This window comes from Chenopodium quinoa, unplaced genomic scaffold (genome assembly GCF_001683475.1).
Source record: "Chenopodium quinoa cultivar QQ74 unplaced genomic scaffold, ASM168347v1, whole genome shotgun sequence".
NCBI lineage: Eukaryota > Viridiplantae > Streptophyta > Magnoliopsida > Caryophyllales > Amaranthaceae > Chenopodium > Chenopodium quinoa.
In genome coordinates this window covers 1552174-1568310 of record NW_018742899.1, presented here as the reverse complement: position 1 = coordinate 1568310, position 16137 = coordinate 1552174, and positions in this window count along the sequence as shown.

Below are 16137 nucleotides of genomic sequence, written 5' to 3'. Positions count from 1 at the left end.
ATGTACCTTAGACGGTTGACCGGTTGTGGGTGTATTGAAAGCAAAGGGAACCAGTCCAAAGACCCCCAGACAGTTGACCGGCTGCGGGTGTATTGAAAGCTAGGGGGATGACAAAAGACCTTCAGGCAGTTTTAGCAAGTTTTGAATGAAGAGCACTTAGACGGTGACCGGTTGAGTGAAGAAAAGGAAGACGGTTGTGCAAGAACTAGCAGCTAGTATCAGAGCTCTCTTTCCCAGAAAAATTTCTCAACAAAAATTTGCAAAGTGTGAAAATGAGAGGAGGGGGTCTCTACTTATAAAGGACCCCAGAAGGCGAACCGTCACCTTCCCAAGTTCAAATTCAAAATTCGAATTCACAAAAAAAAAAAAAAAAAAAGAAGAAGAAGAGAGGGAAAGAGGCGAAACGTCACCTTCTCAGAGCATGACACCTGTCACAGGTGCCACGTAGCAAACCACGTCACACCTGTGAGGGGAAAATGTTTAGGGTTAAAATACCCTATCCACGTGGACCAATCACGTACTGACACGTGTCAGCACCAGAGAGGTTCTGAGAGAACCAACCCTCTGGTGACACGTGGCACTCTAACCTATGAAAGGAGAACTGATCTCCTCTCACTATAAATAGAGAAAAATCCTCATTTATTACACATTCATAAATATACACACAAAACCCGAGCAATATTAATTGCAGAATTCTCTCGGAATCCGAGAGAAAAACCTTTACATTCCGCACTTTTATACATCCGGACACGTTCTAACTTCATCGTCGGAGGCGGAACTCCACCCAACCGGAGTTTCCGTGGTTTTGCAGGTACAAACGTTTGACGCGCATTCTTGGAATTGTAACTCTCCCGAGGGACTCCAAAAATCCCGAAACACATACTTATAAGTATGCATGGCCGTAAAAAAAAAAAAAAAAAAAAAAAAAAAAAAAAAAAAAAAAAAAACATTACAAACATGATTGGTTAGTTGATGAATTATGTCTTTTATTCTTATAAATCTTAATAAATATCTTTTATTCTTATAAAATTATCAATATCCATACTTGGCCTATATACTTGTGTTGTACATTCAGTCATTTGTTGGTTGTATGAGTATTGTGTAATAGTATGTATTTGACACAATGCTTAGCTTAGGAAAATATATATACTAGTGGATAAAATATAAGTGATATATAGGTTTGTTGAATGCGATGGGTAAAATAGGTATTTATTATATAGCTACTAGAGAAAATGGTATGACAAGATAATTTTAGTTTTTCTGATTTTCAATAGGAGATAAGAATTGAATTAGTCTATTTCACCTAAAAGTTATGCGGTGCATTATTCATTTATTTTCAATTAATAAATAATATTATAAAACAATAAAAGGGAATAAAATAAAAGAATTAATGTAAATGACATAAATACTATTCAAAACACATTTCTTAATTTTTGTATCTATCATTATTGCTTCTGAATAAAAAAATATTAATTAATTTGTTTGTATAAATGAGCCCTTTATTACTAATTGAATTATCCTTTTTTCCCTACGGGATCAGTAATTTGATTATAAACCATGCATCGCACGAGCACTATGCTACTTTTTATTATTATTGTAGATGTGGTATGACCTATTCATTAATGATATTATTTCTTCTCGTCAAAAAAATAAGGAAAAATGGAAATAAAAAATTCCACCTTTGCGTGGTCTGACAATAACAATCCTACCGTTTGATTAGTACGAGGCAATCCCACCTTGGTATGCCATCTTCTTTTAATGGACATTTTTACCTACAACTTGTTAAAAAGGTTAAAATGTTTTTATTTTTTTAAAGTCATGTGTCGCTCAGTAATTGGTATGAATAAATAAAGTTAAAAACAAAAACAAAAATAGGTAAGAAAATAAAAAGAAAAAAAAACCCACCAGTCACCCCCACCAACTGTGAAACCCTAACCCTTACCCTAGCCCCACTAAAAACCGGCTGGCCGCCACCATAAACCCTTAAAATAGCCATTCGGAACCCCCCAATACCAAAAACCACCCCCATCGACCAAAAGCAACCCCCGAAAACACCCCTGACCCAAATCCCACCCTCGAAACCACCATAACCACCATAGCCACAACCCTAAACCCCACCCTGCCGCCGAAAACCCCCTCTAACTGCTTAAAACCCCCGAAAACTCCATCCCAACCTCGAAAAAACCCACCCAACTGAAGGATTTATGTTTTCGTCAAGTACAATTACTAGATATATACTAGATCAAATTATGGAGATAATTAAGTTCACTGTTTTGGGTCATCGTTATATCATAGCTTGAGGTACCAACGATCTTTGGGCTAGTAAAATAGTCTAAAGCCCAATTGAACGGATCCTATAAGGTCACACAAAGGGCCTAGATTGAGCATAAGAGGAAGAGACCCATGATGGGCCTATTTCCTTCTAGCTGGCTGGCCACATGGAGAGTGCAGAGGGTTTGGGCTTTGCTCCTAGTCTAATTATAATAGGATTATAAATAGACTAGGTGCCTAGGTTTTTATATATACAGTTTTATTGTTAATCAAAAACCCGAGTTAGCAAACACGAGACCAAACCCCTCAAACTCTCTCTCTCTCTCTCACAACACTTTCTCTCTCTTTGCGTCGGCTTGGTGCTCGATGGTGGTGGTGGTTCGTGGTTGTGTCCGGTTGTCCACATAGGTGGTGATCGTGGTGTTTCCTCTTCACTCGACCAATCTAGTATTGGTGGACGTCTCATTCAAATTCCGTGGACTAAGTAGAGGAGCAACGCTTGGGGCTCTATTCTCTCCCTAATTGTCAAACAATTTGCTATTTGGAAATCACGCTTCAAAGGTATAATTATGTGATTGTTGTGTGTTATGCATGCGATCTTGTTTTAGGTGCGTATGAATATGATTCATGAAATTTCGCTTAGAGTACCTAAATCCCTACAGTGGTATTAGTTAGCCTCTTGCTTGAACACGCATGATTATAATAATACAGTTATCTGAAGTCTATGTTCACAATTTTATAATCAATTAAAAGGGAGAATTAATTTAATTATGGTTCAATTATTATATTAAGTGTGATATAACTCTTGGAATTGATTAAATATGATTTAATTTGCTCAAAATCATCAAGGATGGGACCGAATATTTACACTATTTCATTCGAAATTTTCAAACACTAACCCTAATATTTTCGAAAAATACGAACCTAATAAGCCTTAAATATTTGATTTTATGTGCTTGTTTTGTTCGATTTCTATTTAAATATGTTTCATGATTTTAATAGCATTGATTTAATGTTTAAATTATGAATTTTACATGATTAATTAATTATTTTAAGTGTTAAAATAATTTAGGATTAAATTCATGAAGAACCCTAATTTTAAAATTGAATTGGGATTTGATTTTAATATTGGACTAGTTTAATTTAATTTAAACAAGTGTTGTTTTTAATTAAATTAAAAATTAAAAAAAAATATTTTGAGGATGATTTAAGGGCGGCAGCCACGGCTAGATGGTGCAGCCGCGGTGTTGTCGCCGCCGCTTGTCCAAGAGAGAGGAGCGGGGAGGGCAGATGGTCTGGGGTGGCTGGGCAGCAGCTGTACAAGAGTTGCACGCTGCTGCTGTGGCTGCCACTACTGTTGCCTTGCGGTAGTGGCTGCTGAAAAGCAGCCAGCCACCGTGGCTAGCTTCAAATAGCCAACCACGGTGACCAACAACCTGTAGTACGGTTTTTCAAAAAAAAAAATTATTTTTATTTGAAAAATATTTCAAAATCATTTTCAAAAGTTTTTATTTTGATAATTATTCATAATTAAAGTTGTTAATTTTGGATAGGATTTATATGAGATATTTTGAGCATATTCCAAAAGGATAATAATTGATTTAAATGATGAGATTATTCCATAATTATTTTAGGGATTAATTGATTTTAAAATTATTTGATTGGCAAGTAATTAGGATAGAATCTCCTAAATAAGTTAGGATAATCATGAAAAATAAATATGATTTATCTTTCCATATTAAAATAAGATTTGATTCTATCTCATGCCAAATTTAAAATATACGATATTTTATAGATGGTAATGAATAATAGATAAATTATCTGTTGGGTTTTGCGGTGTCCGACACCGCACGGAAACAAAACCCGGTAAATCGGATCGCATGAATAATTATTACAACATAACAAAATAGCTTGAAAATAAAGAAAACACAAACACATAAAGAGAAGAGAAAGAAAGAAGCTCACCCTTGACGCGTGCTTCGCTCGCAGCTCAAGCTCGGACTTGGAAAACTTGAAGCCCCGGCCCGCAAATGCAAGACCTCCAACGTCTCACACCCTCGATTACCGAACTGGCCCTTACCCCATAGCTTAGACGGGGTTAAACCAAAATTACTAGAGTTTTACGAACTTAAGGCTTTCTAACTTAATAGGTACGGAGATTCCTTTTAAGTTCTAGTCAAGTGAGTTTTCCCATTACCCAAGGTGGGTATTTACAAGGAAAAGCTCTCATGAGTTTTCATCAACTTTACATGTGGGAGAGTTGGTGAAATGAGAAAGTAAGAAATAAATTTAATTCCAAATTAAATTAAATAAGCTATGCAATAGTCAAATGACAAGTGTCAAAATGAGGGAGGGAGTAGGTAAGGACCACAAAACCTCCCCATGGAGAGAAAGCAAGTCCCAACAACCCCATGTACAGGGCATGCCCCTAGCCTTGGGCCTTAAGGCGTGCCGCGCTGGCAGCCTTGTCCTTTGGCTGGGCCTGCCTCGTAAGCCCAGCTCGCTGCTGGTGCTTGTGCCATTGCGAGCTGGCCTCGCTGCCAGGCAGCTTACGCAAGCGTACGGAGCTAGCAGCCTTGCCGCACGAAATGGCGTGTTGGCCCGGCACACTTGTTGTGTGCTTACGGGCTGGCGCTGCTAGCTAGCCTACTCGGCCAACTCGCCTAGTCAGCACACATGCATGGCTGCTGGGCTTGCGGCCAAGGAAAGCACATGGCTATAGCGCGCCTAGCCCTCGCTTGGCTAGGCCAATGCGAGGCTATGCGAGGCTAGGTCTTTGCGCGTTGACTTGTCATTTGACTTATTTTCTCGTCTTCTCGATTCATTGAATCGACTCGACGTTCAACGCTCAGCTTCGACGCTCTAATCTCGAAATCTAACGTCTTAGTTCGCTAAATCTCTATCGACTTATTTAATCCTCTAGCTAGGCATTCTGATCACTTGACCTCACTGAATAATTACTTTCCTAATTAGTTCCGAACCCTCTAGCGGAATAATACTTTTGTTCAAAGGACACCATTCCTTTTAATCTCTCACTTGTCCTTCCGAACAAGTGTGCTGTTTGTGTATAGCCTATTTTCCTATGTCACTTAATGCCTCTTCATGAACTATAAGGTAAGATTCTTCGTCATCCTTATTACGTCCAGAAGTGTTTCTCGATTTCCGAGTTCGACTGTCAATATGCAAATGATTTCTAAAATCCATCTAAGCACGTCCATGCATTTTCACAGTCTCACTCTTCGAGAGGCCTTGTAAACAACAAAGACATATTCCCTACTGTTAATAGGGGGACATTCCCACTCTTGCATTGTTAACTTTCCTTACTAAGAGGCCCTAGCCATTCGAGTGTTGCCTTTATAATCCCCTTGTATGGTAGACGTTTGACAACATCAAAATGGACTAGTACTCAAATAAGAGAACTAATAATGCTCATGGTCGAGGAAAGAGGTTCCGATAGCCATAATGAGTAATATACTTATGACGATTTTTAAATCTCTTTAAGTATTCTCATAGGTCGATCCGGTATAGTTCTTAATCAATACCTGTGCAAATGATTTATGACAATCTTGTCCCTGTAGCACAAGAAACGGTGCTATAAATCATACTACACACTAATCTCAGATGGTCATTAGTCATCCAACTTTCAAATGACCTCGATTAGGGATAGTTTTGATATGATATTCAACGTTCACTGATACGAGTCGTTTACCACACCAAATTAATTAATTAAATACCAACTTAGACCTTCAAAAATATTAAAAACTAGTAAAAAGGGCAAGTAAGGGTCGATCTTATGAGGAGATTAATTAACTCTATAAATTCAAAGTCAACTCGAAAAATAAACTATATACACATAAGAACACTATTTAACACTATATTCATGAGAATGGGGGGTTTTAACTTGAACGAGCAACTAAACTAACAAGAATTAAATAATAATCTACTAATCACAAGTGATGACACACTTAACCAATTTCATTCATAACTTTACTCAAATTAGACTGTTGATAATAATAATTGACCGACTCTGCAAAATTACTCAATTTAATGATTAGACTAATTGTAGAGACTTTAGTAACAAATACTCCTTATCACCCTTACTTGAAACCAATTCCGAACTAAGCCAAAATTGACTCTAAACCAATCTAACTAACACAAATATTTCGCAACTTGCATGGGTTAAATACGGAAGCATTAATAACCTGGAAACCTCATTAGTCCTAACTAATCTAAACATTTAGATGTCAGATTAATCAGATTAAATTTGCCACCTAATTTAAACCAAACCATAATCGCAAACTCAATATAAAATTAGGGACTACTTTACTAGATGATTTAAACTAAGCTAAACCATATAGATAGCAATAATTCAAAACTAAACACTTGAAAGATAACAATCAATGTCAAATTGAAAATTTAATAATCAAGAACAAGCAAATTTCAAATACCCATTAAATCGAAAAATAACATAATCAGAAATCAATTATAATACCAATAATCCAATAAAAGTATTTCATCAAATTAGCAAAATACTCCAAATTAACAGTAATATGGAACAATTTAAGTAAGAAGAAGACTTATGAAGTATACTCCCAAGAACACCCGAATAAACCCGGCTTCGACCCCGTAATTCACCTTCGTTCTTGTTCTACCTTAAATTTCGAGACTAAGCTTTCCCCCAATGGCTATCTTCTCTTCACCAATTTCCCAATAACGGAATCACTCGAACTATCTTCCTCTTTGTATAATTTTTGGCTAAGTTGTGTAGCTTTATTGGAAAAACGGGCTGTATTTATAACCAATTGCATGAACTGAATTTGCGAATTTTTCATGACCAAAACTCTATCGTGTGATTATGATATATTCATCATACTACTCACCGAAAGATTTAGAAAGAAGTTGCAAGATTTACGGCATTTGGATGAGTATCTTTGCTTTGCTCTTGGGGTTTTCTACTGACTTTCACGCCTAAGTCCTCCTTATCTTCTTCTTATATTTTTTTTCTTTTTTTTTTGTTTTGTTTTCCTTTGATGATGATGGCACGTGAATGTGAGTTAGATAACCACATAATTTGGGCCTCTTTTGATGCTCTACATTAGCCAAATCCACTTCATACTCCACTTTCTTTCCTACCAAAAACAAACAATGTATTATTAAGTATCAATTATTATAAAAATAGCTATCAAATAAAATAATGAATAAAATAAAGTCTAAAATAATTAAAGTAAATAATTTCATAAAATCACTAATTCAAGACAATTATAAGACTAATATTAGGATTAAAAATATGGTATATTTTGCACTTATCAAACTCCCCCACACTTATTCTTTGGTCGCCCTCGAACAAATTCAACACTTACAATCAAGTGAAATTCAAAACCAATTAACGGAATAAATTATTTCTAAGTGTAAGCTCAATTTTCTTTCACAAATTATTTTGATGTCAAATTTAACAAGAATGGATCATGATACAAACCAAGACTTTTGTACCTTCATTAACCCATCAATCTTACCGCTTCTTTCCCTTATGTTTGAATCCACCCTAGGGATGCTCAACAATTTTAGCTCGAGTCTCACTTCGGTTTGATGACCCTCGTCAAGACTTACACAAAATTTAACCCTCCGCCATTCGGAGACCAATAGTGCAATGGAAAATCAAAAAGGACTTTTATTCGGTTGTAATGGAGCTAAGGTTAAGGATAGGAAAATATTTGGAAATGTGGTGGTAAAAGTGATAGAGGGTCAAACCACGTCGTTAAATGCTTAAAACCTTATCAACAAAATTTATAACACTCAACCAATCCTAAACCAAGTATAGGGTAAGTCAAGGGTCGAACCACGAGGAATGGGAGAAAGGTTACTATATCCTAAAGTCAAGCTATTTTGAAGAATAAGAAGGATGTTGAATATGACTAACTAAGGTCTCAAACAATTAGACTAAAAAGGGAATTAAATATCAAAAGCACTAGGGATTAGGATCCACATACAATCATGATGGTTATGCCAATCAAGGGGAAATCAATCAACCAAACGTTGTAAAGGAGGATAGTAATTGCAATCAAGAGAACTCAAAGGGTTATCTCCTAATAGTCAAACAAGGTTTCCTCTATGAATGGCTAGCAAGAAGAATCAAAAATAAAATTCAATCAATAATTGCAATCCCTAAATCAATGGTTCGTGTCATTAGAAATTACAATACAATCTAGCTTGAAAATCAAGGTTGATCACTCCTCAACAATTCAACCACATGCACAATTCTATCAACAAATTTAATCACAACATTCAACCAATCAAAATCCATCAATTAGCAATAATCCATCATTCATGCATGCTTCACCATCTCCCTAGCAAGGAGTCTACTAACTAAGCATATTGAAATTGAAGAACAAAACTACATAAATCACAATCATCATCATCTTAAACTAAATCAAGTAGAAATTCAAATCAATCAACCTATTAACCAAAAGATCAACAAATCAAACAATCATCAGGAATCAAAAGCAAAATCAAGCAATGGAGAGGAATTAAAAGAAGAAAATCTCACTAATTATCATTGATTAAAGGAAATCCAAACTTGATTGAAGCAAATGTTGAAGTACAAATCAAAATTCAAGAGTTTCTCTCTCTAAAATCTAAAAGCTCCCCCAAAACTAACTCCAAAACTTCTCTCTCTAGCCTCTCTAAAGAACTCAATGAATAATTCTCTCCCTAGAATAACTAACTAAGGGGAAATAAAGTGGACGTCCAAAAGAAACCCGTACATGCGCGCCCTCACGCCGAAATGCGCGGCCGCGAAGAAAAGGATACGGAATTAGGAACTCAGGTGGCGCGCCCGCGCCACCAGCCTACGCGCCCATGCCCCTAGAGCAAGGGATCTCCTTCGTGCGTCCATCAATGCAACAGGTACGCTCCTCTTAATCGTCATTGGGGATGGCAGTCCCAAAATGAGTTTACGGTGGGTTCAACACCATGCTTTCATGTGAGCGCAGCATGAGGGCGCAAGCATCAAGTCTTGGAGTAAGTCATCCCTTGCTTTGTGAGCTATATGAGAGCTTCCACCTTACTTTGAGCATCTTCTAACCCGAGGAATCACCATGAAGGGCCTTGGACTTCACCTTAGCCTTGAAAATAAAGAAAGGAAAACAAGTAAAAGGGAAAAGATGATAAATCCACGGAAATACAAGAAAAAGGTAGAAAAGACTAGAATGAGACCAACTAGAGAATAAAAGACTAAAACTAAGGGGAAAAGCATAAACAAAGCTATTAAAGCAACTAAAATCATCCCAAAAAAATGTCATTTGAGTGCCATAAATGGCACTCATAAAACTCCCTCAAGATAAACTTTTGCTCGTCCTCGAGCAAAAACAAAAGCAAGTAGGAGTAGGATGAAAGACTTATTCAAATAAGAAAAAGGAAACAAAGGAGACAAGAATGTACACTAAGACTCACTAACGTAGGAATCACGGTTGTTTTTAGCTACAAAAAGCCCGTAAAACACCAAAGTCGCCAATGAGGACGAGTGAGGTCTCGTAAGGGTTTCCAAAGAGCTTAACCAATAACTCTCAAGGTAAAACGAGGCAAAGCATAAAAGGAACATGAAACTAAAACAAAAGGAACACAAATGCTTTCGAAATGGACCTTCACGACAAGACAAACACAAATAGATATAAAACATTCTAAACAAGCAAGGGGTTGCAAGTTCCAAGATATCCAAGGTTGATTGAAATATCAAATATGCTAAGCATAGAGAACTAAAAAAACACAATTCACCTTCATCCCAAACAATCTTACTGCGTTCTCCCTACTAGTTTCAAATCCACCTCAAGTGAGCATCTCAATGATTCCTCGAAGGAATCAGAAAAGATAAGATTTAGGGCTACCCGACATCTTGACTATGCAAACTCGCTCCATAGGCTTGACTCCTATCTCCCTCCACCGACTTGTGACTCAACCATAAAGGTCAAAAGGGCTTTGAAGGTTGTAACGTAAGGGCGATAAGGGATAATGGTAGGCTAAATAATTTGAAACTTGGTGGTATACCTAAATTGTGAAGCAAAGAATGGCCAGTTCTTAACACCATAACCAAGGTATCATCCAAAATTCAAACAAAAATACCAACATTCCCCCCCCCAAGCTTATTCAATGCCACATCACTAAACTATACATAAAGAGTGAAGGAACGCTTCCCCCAAGCTTGAAGAAAGCATTGTCCTCAATGCTTGTAAAACTAGGGAAGTCACGACCACAATAAAATGTTTTTTTTGTTTTTTTTTTTTTTTTTGAAGGATTAGCATTTGCTCATTATTTTTATTGTTTTGTCCACGCCTCTTTTAACTATGGACGGATTTTTCAACTAGGATTTGCCTTTATTCACAAACTATGAACAACACATGCTTGCTTAGTAAAAGAACCAAATATCCACACCTATTCACCATAAGCACCAACAAACAAAGGACCACATGCTTCACAAAAACCAAGAATGGAGACAAAAATGAAGCAAATGGCTAGATAGCTAGTAATGTGGCTTGAAAAGAAGGTATAAGGCTCAAATGGTAGCAAGGAGGCAAATGTAAACCCAAAATTAAAAATGTTGAAACTAAACCTGGAAGATGAAAATTAACCAACCCGAAAAGATGTCTTTGTCCTTCCCAAATGGTTCGGTCGCGATCTCGGGAGAGAAAAGTCAAGTTCTAGATAAGAGAAAGCGGTAGTCAAGGATCCATGCCACTCAAACAAGATAGGTAGAAGGCTAAAAAAGGGAGACCTCACAAGGATGTGGCAAAAACTAACTCGCGGCTTCAAATTCTCTAGAGGAAGCAACACCTTCTTACCACAAGCAAGTAGATTAGGGCTTCAAGGTTCGGAAAGTTCTTAACAAACTATCTTAGCATACCCGATCCTATAATCAACCGAACATAATCTCAAACCGTGCAAACCATTATCATTTAGGAAGGGTAATATCCATAAATGCAAGTCCGAAAAGCTACTGAGTCCAAAGCGAAGCAAATACAGGATATAAACAAAACTTTGCCTCAAAGAAAGAATTTTTTGTATTTTAAAATGATATATAAATTCAAAAGAAAAGGAAAATGAAAAGAAAATAAATGAAAAAGGGAGAAGTAGAAAGTAAAAGGTGTAAGCTAAAACAAATAAATCCCAATCGACAAACAATGGCCATTTGACAACAACGCCAATGGCCCAAACACCCTAAAGGTGCGAATAGCATACAAACTCGAACCGTTCAACTTCTCCTAACCTAGAGCTAAACTATTCACACAAAAAAAAAGGAGAAAAGAGGGAAGAATATAGAAAGGTCTCACCGAGCGATCCCGAGCGCAAAGAACAAATGTGATAACAAGGAAACTCGAACTATTTCCATGTGACATATGCTCCAACAAAGAACCTAGAACGTGAGACAAGAAAAGGAGAAAGAGAAAAACTATACAAAATAGAAAGTAACTTCATGAAAAATAAAATAAAGAGAAGAGATAAAAGAAAGAAAGCGATGCTAAACTAAACAAATTTGGATTTAAAGGGATTTGGATTAATGGGATTCAATGGGATAGTAGAACTCAACAACCAAGAAAACAATCAACCTCAAGAAACAACATCAACAACCAACCAACCATTAAACAATCACCAACCAAACAAGAGCTCATAAAAGTAGCCAAAGTGAACCATAAAAGCAAGGGGAAAAGGAGTGAAGCACATCAAAACAAGTAAATAGTCCCCCAAGCTTAAATCATAACATCAAGTAGGCGTAATAAGCAGTACCAAAGTAAAACAAGCAAGTAAGAGGGGTAGCTAAGAAAGAATCACTCGGCACTATGGTAAAGGGGTTGAATGGGTACTCCCCTCGCCAATATCCGAAAATACACGACTAGAGCTCATAGAAGCACCCACCTTCATTGGTGCCTTGCCCCTCAAACTACTCTCTCTCCTAGCCTTTTCCTCCTCAAAGAAATGCGACCAATCATCCAAAATAGGTTCACCAAAAAGCCCCCACCTACCAAAGGTCTCGGGGTTAGGGAAGGGCTTAGGGTTGGATGGGTCATAGTCAAAGTAGCATCCCCCGGGCCGCTTGTAGCCATAAGTAGTCGTGGTGGTCCCACAAATGGCAGTAGGAGGCAAGTGAGGCCCCTCCCAATATGGATAACAAAGAGATGGTCCATGGTTGGGATCAAAGGGAACCCATTGAGGAATAGGTCCTTGTTGGACCGAGATATAAGGGTAGTTCAAATAGGGTTGAATCTCGCCTCTCCTAACATGAAAATCATAAACCTGACGGGCATGATAATCATAGCCAAGAACAAAATCATGTCCAAGAGTAGAGGATAAGACATTAGTGATAGAGTCAATCTTGGCATGTAAACTATGCAAGTCAAGTTGGGAAGGGGAAGAAGAAGAGGTAGAAAGAGTAGGAGTATCTCCCCGAGATCTCGGGGGAAAAGCTTGAAATTGAGTAGGATTAGGAGCATCCGGATTGTGACAAAAATTTGGTAGAGGAGATCTTTTGAGAGCTGGATCAACGGGCCACTTAGGAGGTCGCCAAGGAAGGGAAGTGTTCAAGCGACGAGCGGTAGCTTCCGGGTGTGGAATAATGAACCAATCGGTCGTCCTAGAAACCTTCCAAATACACATTAAGTAGATGGGAAGAGGTCTTCTCACGACGATCATCAATAGGTTCAAGGGCAACAAGCATGCGATCGTATTCTTGTTAAGAGAGAGAGCAATAATCGTGATCAAACCACCAAGTTGTATGCTCCCGGAAAGAAAAATACCATCACTGATATCAATGAAGCGATCTAGCAAGTGTTGCCCAAAATCAATGACCTCGATCTCACCAAAAGGTCGGTCCGCCAACCATAGCCAACTTAACATTTCACGAGATATAGCACCAAGAGACTCCTTAGAGAAGAAGGCATATGTAAGCAAGAGATTGAAATATCTCAAACCGGGGTGAATGATGGAGGCCGCCTTTGAGTATTGAGGTCTATAACGATACTCAACCGAAATATGCCTCCACCATCGTCGCTCCTTATAACCATGATCGCTTTGCAATGGGTCAAAAACCGGATAGATATACTCCTTATCATCCACCGGAGAAGGGAACTTGAATATTCTATTAATGAAAGAAACTGGAACCACATGGTCATTGTTGAAGATTTGAAAGGAAGAGTTTGAACGGTGATGCCATGCTCTTCGGTTTCATGAATCTCAAGTGAGGAAAGGAACTCGAAGGTCAATCGGGCATAGGTAGGGGCATTTAGACCAATGAAATCTTCTAAGCCCAAGTTTCTAGCAAACCGCCGAACATCCTCATCAATTCCAAGCTTGGTTGTGGTTGAAGCATCATAAAACCGTGTTGAAAGTAGCTTCCTAGAAGAGAGTCGTACAAAGTTATCCCAATGCTTTTGCTATGTGAATTCAATCATATAGGTCTCGCTAACATGTGAGGGAGGTGGTACAACCAGTCTAGAAGAGGCACTAAGGGAACCACGGGCTCTCTTAGGACGACGGAGTGGTTCCATCTATAGCACGAAAATTCAAGAGTTCAAATCAAAGGGATGTGGCTCAAAGAATATCATTGAAGAATTAGTAATAACCAATAGCCAAGAGCAAAGATGAAATGAGAAAGTTTAAGCACAACAAATATAGAGGCTCATTCAATCAAATAATAATGGAAAGAAGTTATGAAGCATTAAGCACAATTCTAAGAGCAACATTTTTCCAATCAAAGGTGAAGTGAGAAATAAAACTACTAATCATACACAAAGAAAAAGAAAATGACCAAAAATGGTAGTAGCAAAATTGCAAACAATCAAGCAAAATCATGATAATAAAGCTTCAAGCAATCATCGATAGTCATCATCCACACAAAGTAGAGGGAAATGAAACAAACAAAATAGAACCACCATTTAAGCATAAACTAAGGATTTCTAAGTAAAAGGTAGAGCAAGAGAAATCAAATAATCATAGAAATCATACCTTAAGTGATTAAAAAACCCTTAGTGAAGTGAAATAATGATGCAAAATAACAAGTATAGACTCCAAATGTAAGTTCCAAACCCTCAAACTAAAGTACCCAAAAATCCCAAATTTAGGAGAGAGAAATAAAAAATAGAACAAGAAAGAGGATTATGGAATAGTAAACTAATTGAATTAGTGATTAAGAATGATGATGTGATAAAATGAAGCAATAAAAATCATGAAATTAAGTGAAGTAAGAATAAAGGAATAGAGAAGAGAGATAAAGAGTGAAAGAAAAGAGAGGATGCACGACTTAAGGGGGCGTACAGCAGTGCTGCTCACCCGCGCAAACCTGGGTCGCGCGCGATGCAAGCAGCTTGTGGGTGCATCGGTGGGCACGAGGAACTAGCTCATCCCGGGAATGTTATACCCACTAATCATGGAAGTTTCGTAGCTACTTAACGGTGGGTTCAACATCCCTGATTCATGAGAGCGCATTATGTACCCACCAAGATTCAATTCCGACTCCAATCTTCAAACTAAGTGTACAAACTTTCCAATCTAAAAAATGGCACTAAGATTGTTGGCAATCAAACTTTCTTCAACTCGTAAGTACCTAAAATCAAGAAAAATAAGAAGGAAATCAATTAAACCAAAAACACCAAGGAAGAAAAATAAACAAAAATCAAAGAAAAATGAGAAAGAAGGTTAGAAATTCGGGTTGCCTCCCGAAAAGCGCTCGTTTAACGTTATTAGCTTCACGCTCTCCACCCTTTCAAGGTGGATGATAGAGAGACATCTTGTGAACAAGGCCGACAAAAACTCCATCGTAATAACGTTTAAGTCTATGGCCATTGACTTTGAATGAAGTTGAGGAATCCGAAGGAACAATTTCTACAACTCCATTAGAGATAACCTCTTGAACAATTAATGGTCCGCTCCAACGAGACATAAGTTTCTCGGGGAATAATTTCATCTTTGAATTATAGAGGAGAACTTTGTCACCGACGTTGAATTCTTTCTTCTCAATGAGCTTGTCATGCACCTGCTTTGATCGGGATTTGTAAATGCTAGCACAACTGTAGGCATCCAAGCGAAGCTCTTCTAACTCATGAAGGTCAAGCCACCGTTGTTCTCCCGCACTGGACGAATCGAAGTTGATCTTCTTAATAGCCAAATGATTACGATGCTCAAGCTCCACTGGAAGGTGACAAGATTTGCTATAAACTAAGCAGTAAGGAGTGGTGCCTATAGGAGTCTTAAAAGACGTTCTATAGGCCCATAAAGCATCATCAAGCTTGTCTGACCAATCTTTCCTATTCCTAGCAACCGTCTTTTCAAGAATTAATTTGATTTGACGATTAGGCACCTCAACTTGTCCACTAGTCTGAGGATGATATGGAAGACCATTCTTTTGGGTGGAGTTTTCATGCGTGAAAACCCACACATAATACCCAAGGCTGCACCCACCTTGCTGCCGCCACGTCACTCAGCCGCCGACGACCCGTCGGCCACCACCACGGTGGTTCTCTTTCTCCCTCCTCTTGTTTTAATTATTATTCCTATAATTTATACTTTAGGTTTTTGAATTTTGATTGATAAATATAATTAGTATGTTTTATAAATGTGTTTTAATGATTAAAGAGTATAAATTTCATATTATAAAGTATTTTAAATTTCAAATTTTATAAAGTATTAAAAGTTAGGGTTTTAATTATTAAAGTGGTGATTGTTAGGGTTCTAATGATCAATTAATTAGGGGCTTTTGTTCCTATTGAATTTGTATATATTAATTAAGCATAGAAACAAATTTTCCGTAATCAACTTCTGATCTCCGTTCTTAATTTTTTTTAATCACATTTAGATTCTAACTCGTCCGATTTTTACAATAAAATA